This window comes from Cavia porcellus, unplaced genomic scaffold (genome assembly GCF_034190915.1).
Source record: "Cavia porcellus strain 051 isolate PalLab524CR breed Dunkin Hartley unplaced genomic scaffold, mCavPor4.1 scaffold_17, whole genome shotgun sequence".
NCBI classification, from domain to species: Eukaryota; Metazoa; Chordata; class Mammalia; order Rodentia; family Caviidae; genus Cavia; species Cavia porcellus.
In genome coordinates this window covers 12,231,241-12,237,438 of record NW_026947500.1, presented here as the reverse complement: position 1 = coordinate 12,237,438, position 6,198 = coordinate 12,231,241, and positions in this window count along the sequence as shown.

The following is a 6,198-nucleotide window of genomic DNA, read 5'->3' as shown; positions in this document are numbered from 1 at the left end:
AAACTTTTCATCTCATTTACAAGGGAAAAGCCCTCACGGTCTTTTACCTCCTAGTGGCCCTACTTGTTTTGGTAGAGTCCGACTGTGTAATTCAGGTTGGCCTGGAACTCCCTTCTCTGGCTTCCACCTCCTGAGTGCAGGGATTACAGGCATGCACCACTATGCTCCTGCCTACATTTTAATAGTATCACCTTAGCAATATCTGAATTTTGGAGGGGACACAATTTAAATCACAGGAACTTTACCTGATGTTCTCCCTTTCTTTGTAGAGTTCATATTGCTCCTCTCTGAAGAATTTAAGAAATTAATTCTTAAATTCTAATTTAGGAAATTCTAATTTAAATTCTAATTATATGTACTAGTGAATGTCATCAGTTTCCATTTACTTAAGAAACTATTTCTTCTTCACTTCTAAAATACGTTTTTTATGCAAATAGATTTGTAGGTTTGTGGATTTTTCTTCTAATACTTCAAATAATTCACTGATATCATGTTTGCAGGGTTTATGACTATAAATCTGTTTTAATCATATCTCTCTTTTACTATGAAGAATTTTTGTTCAAACTTCTTTCAAGGCTTTCTTTTTTGTTGTTTGAGTTTTTTTATTGTTGTTGTTTTTCCTTTTTTATGAATTTGAATACTATATGCCTAGATTTCATTTCTCTTCTTCTTCTTCTTCTCCTTCTTCTTAGTATTTGATCTTGCTTGGCATTTTATGAGATTCCTGGATCTGTGATTTGGGGTCTTTCACTACTCTTATAAGTTTTCCAGTCATTAATCCTTGAAATATTTCTGTTTCTCCTCCTCTTTCCTTTCATTATCATATTCTTCTTATACTCATTCTGTCTCTTTTTGATTGTTTCACAATTGATGAATAGCTTGTTCCATGTTTTTAAATAGGTTACTTTTTAAAGTAACCTTAGAATTCAAACAGAAGTTTAAAGGAAGATACATACATTTCTTAGATTTCCCTATGCCCTCATACATGAATAGCCTCTTTCATTTTCAACATATACCATTTGAATGGTGTATTTATTACGGTTGAGAGTCTACATTGACTCATCATCATCATCATACACTATCTATAGTTTACACTAGGATTCATTTATTCTCAGTGTTGTGATTTCTGTGAGTTTGGACAAATTATAGCAATACTCACTATTCTTCCTTATCCTCATCCCTTAGCAACTACTGACCTTTTTATTGTCTCCATATTTTTGCCTTTTCCCAAATTTGTCATATTATATGTCAAATTGGATTCTCTCACTTAGCATTATATATTTTACTTCTTTCTATGTCTTTTTATGGTTTGGTAGCTCATGTATTTTTAGTAACAAATAATTTCTATTGACCGGGTGGGCCACAGTTTATGAAGGCAGCTACTGAAGGACATCATCACTTTCAAGTTGTGTAAAGTATTTAAAAAATTGTTACAGACATCCATAAACAGGTACTTATATGAACATAAATTTTCAGCTCCCTTAAGTAGATTACAAGGAGCATGCTTACTGGATCATATGGTAAGAATATATACTTTCTATAAGCAATCACTAGTCTCTTTCAGAGTAAAAAAACCATTTTTGCATCCCCACCAGCAATGAATGAGAGTTATTATTGGTCCCCATTCTCACTAGTATTTGGTACTTGTTATGGTTTGTGTCTGGGTCTCCTCCCAAAGCCTCATGACGTTATAGGACTTTTTCTTTAGAGGTGGCTGAATCCAGAGTGTGTAATTGACTCAATATTGAGATTAAATGTGTTGGGATTAAGGGTGGGTGTTGCTGGATCAGTCCACTGATTGTGTTTGCATTACCTTAATACAATATAAGGGCAGAAAGAGACTTATCTCTCCCTTCTCCTTGTTCTTGTTTTTCCTGTCTTGTTTATTACTGCCATGAACTGTTGCCCCTCTACTCTGTACTACCCTGTCTTGGAGACAGCTGATTATGGACTCAAATCTTTACAAACTGTGAGCTAAATAAATCTTTCCTCCCTTTACTTGAGGTGTTGGGTATTTTCTCTCAGCACTGAAAAAAAAAAAAAAAAACTAAGACAAAATTCAGTAACAGAAGTGGGGTCATTGCTGTGACTATTCCTGATCATGTGGTTCAAGAACCTTTGGGAATTGATTATGAGAAAAGTTTGTAAAGGTTTGGTGATACTAGCAGAAAAAAGGAGAGCTGGAATACCTCAGGCAGTTCTGTATGGGAGATTCTCATTGGAGCTCAGAAGAACAAAAGGCTGACAGAAATTCTGCCAGTAAAAATCCACCTCAGGATGTTTCTGCTGGAAAGGACAGACAGTTGGGACTCCAGACAATGGATATTAGGATTTGGCAGAAAGCTTGCCATCATTTTGTTCATGTCCAGAGAGTTTGTCTGAAACTGAGATTAAAGACGGCAGACTAATAAATCTGGCAGAAGAAATTTCAAAGCAGTCTAATGCTGAAACAAGGAATAGCTACAATTGAGGGCTTTTAGCCAGGTTTATCTTGAAAATCAAGAGCAAAGAACCCACCAGAATGGTTTAAAACTTTATGAGTTTGTCCCAAAAGGAAGCTCCAGTAATGCATGGGTTACAAAGATAAAGCAGAGAAGATTTTTATTGCTGAGAAGGAAAAAGAGAATACAAACTATAGCCTAAGGGCATCACAATAAGCAGCAGGATTCCATGCTTTGCAGCCTCAAAATTGCAAAGATGAAAGACTGCTTTGAGGAAAAAGCTATAGAACACTATATGACAGTGACCTAGAGAATGTTTTCCTTGAAATTGGATTCAGAGTGCTCAGCAACCCAGGCACTCAACCCCTACAGTCAAGAGAGATGGAAACCTGGCTATTGCTCTAACTGGTAGCACTCCTTGGCATCATCCATGTGGCATGGTTTTATGTACATGCAGAATGGAAGAGTTGTGTGTTAGAAAAGTTGTGTGAATCTGTGACTGTGAAACCAAAGGTGCAGTGGAAACTCCAGAATTTTGAAGAAGCCAGGAACATGGGTCATCTAAGTAAAGTTGCAAGGAGGGAGCAAGATGGGCCCAAGACAGAAGCCATGGAAGCTACTAACATCAGAGGTGTCACAGGGACTGAAAAATCCAAGCTCCTTAGAGTTCACATCTTTCCATGTATTGTCTCAGATACCACACATGTAACTATGGGACTTAGAGTTTGCTCTACTGGGTTTTGGACTTGCTTTGGTCCCATTCCTTTGTATACTCTGTTTGTAACTTTTGCAATGAAAATGTCTATCTTGTGCCTCTTGTGCCACTGAATGTTGAAAGTATTTAACTTTCTTTTCACTTGTACAGAGGTTCAGAGGTAAGAGTTTGCCTTAAATCTCAGAGGAGACTTTGGACTTGGACTTTTTGGCAATGCTGAAACTGTTAGGATTTTGACAATTCTTGGAGATGGACTAAATGCCTTTTGTGTAAAGGGATGTGCATGAATCTTTCAGGGGCAAGGGGAGTAATGTCATTGTTTGTGTCTAGATGTTCTCCCCAAAGTCTCATGAGGCCATAGGGTTTTTTCTTCAGAGATGGCTAAATCTAGAGTGTGTGATTAATTTGTAGTACAATTATGGGATTATAGGTGCTGGGATTAAGGGTGGATGATTGCTGGATCAGTCCACTGGTTGGATTGGTGCCACTGTAAATACAGTAGAATAAGTATAGTATAAGGGACAGAAAAAAAGTTTTGTTTTGTCTCAGCAACAAAAAAGTGAAAATTGTCAGTATTGTTTTAATTTTGGTCATTCTAGTAAATGTATAGTTGTATGCATTTTGTTTTTACTTATGTTCTCTTGATGGCATATAACATGCTTACACATGTTACGCATTAGTGCATCTTGTTTACTAATGTACCTGCTAAGGTCTCTAGCTCATTCTAAATTCAGTTGTTTTTGTTGTAAAGTTTTAAGTGTTATTTATATATTTTGAACAAGAATCTTTACTCTGCACAGATATTTTGAAAATATTTTTCCCAGTTTGTTATCAATATCTCAATCTCTTGACAGTATCTTTTGTAAAGCAGAAATTCTTAATTTTAATGAAGTCCAGTTCATCAGTTCTTTCACAGATTGTGCCTTTTCTGTTGTACCTACAAAGTCATCATCAAACTCAAAGTTATGTAAATTTTCTCCTTTATTATTTTCTGTATTTTAGGAGTTTTATAGTTTTGTCTTTCACATTCAGGAGTATGGGTCCATGTTAAATTAATTTTTGTGAAAGATTTAATTTCTATGTCTAGAATAATTTTGTTGCTTCTTTCTTTCTCTTATTGTTGCCTTCAAATGTCCAGTTATACTAGCAATTTACTGGAAAGCTAACTTTTCTCCATTGCATTGACATTCACTGCCTTTGCTATACTGTCAAAGATTTTTTTTTACTATATTTGTGTGTGTCTTTGACAAACTTCAGTTGACTTTATATATGCTGGGCTATTTCTATGCCCATTAAATTCTTTATCCCTATGGCTATTATTTTATATTTTACCTGTCAGTTTTCAATTACAATGGACTAAAAGTCTCCTGGAGAGGTGAATGGATCATGGAAGCACTATATTCATCAGAGTACTAATGCTCTGAGGTTCATTACTCAATGTACTATTAGGAGATGGGGCCCAGTTGTAGGACGTGGGTCACTGGGGACACAGCTTTGGAGGCACAACTCATTCTGGTGTTTTTTCCTTTGTTCTGCTTTCTGGCTGCACGAAGTGAGCTTTGTTCCACTATGCCCTTCCAATATGCCATTTCTGTCTTGGAGCTAGTCTACCATGGATTTAACTCCCTGAAATTGTAACAAAATAATGGTTTAATCCTTTACATTGCAGGTATCAAGTACTTTTCCAAGTGATGAGCAAGCTCACCAATATAAATGTATTGTCCTGTTTACTATAGCTTTATAGTAAGAGATGAAGTCAAATAGTGTCCACCTTCCAACTTGATTCCTCTCTGGAGTATTCACCATCTTGCTACATTTAGCTGATCATGTAAAAGAAGGGAGTTCAATGGGTGACAGAGAAAAAAAAATGATCAAATCCGTTTGAACTTATCCAAATAATTACATGCATGGGAGCAGTAGAAATAAAAGAATTTCATTTGCTTAACTAGCACCAGGATCTGTTTAGACATGCTTATCACTTCAAAGCAAGTAATAGGAAATAGAAACATAGATTCATCCCTTCAAAGGCCACCATGAATCAGGTTACAACTGTTCATCTTTTGGAAGGCAAGCAGTTAAGTAAGATAAGGAGATGGTAAACACAAGATGTAGAGTGCATATACAGAGAGGGGCCAAATTTTTCTTTCTTTCTATCTTGAATATTGGAAGTTGTTTTTGATATATAGGTTATCATTCATTACTTAAGTATGATTCCCCCTTGGGCATGACTTCAATATAATAAAAGGCCTTGTTGCAATAGTTTTTCTGTATGTAACTCTTCCTGAGGCCAACTCCTCCACCGTATACCACTTAGCTGCACAGTCAATGCTAACACCTAGAGTCTTCATACACCAAATATATACTTAATCATTTTTATTCATTCGTATAAATAAATAAGTTACTTGGGTATAATAACATGATATCATGTACTCTTAAGCCTGATTAAATAATTATTTTTCTTCCTTATCTCCCCTAAATCTGGTAAGATATAAAGCAGTAGGGGTGTGAAAGAAAAGACAGAAACACTTGACGATGTAAGCCTAGAAAAGGAATATCCATTGTCTTTACCCTCGTGTGCCACATGATGAGATATTATCTCATGAATTTTCACAATATCCTGGTGAAATATATAGATCATGATTACATTTACTTTCAAAAAAGCTAAAACCCAAAGTACAAAGGTCACAGAGTCATCTAAGTCATGAATCATGCCAACTCCAATTTAGCAGACAACAAACCTCCTTTAAATAGCAGCTGTTTAGACTGTGAATCCAGAGCTCAATGTGTATAGTAAACCTAGGTTAACCAGTGAATGTTATTTTTTAGTTTTGGATGCATTTTAGCACATTTTTAATTCATAGCTAAGCTTTGGTTGTAGCAAAAACTTATGACCCCAGCATTTCACTTTGAAGAGTACTCCTTTAAAGCAGATGAAATTCATTCTCATGAGGAAGGAAAACACTTATATGCTGAGCCCACAACTTCACCCATTTACATTTGATATTCTTAATTAAGATTGATTTGCTTATAGCTTCTGAAGAT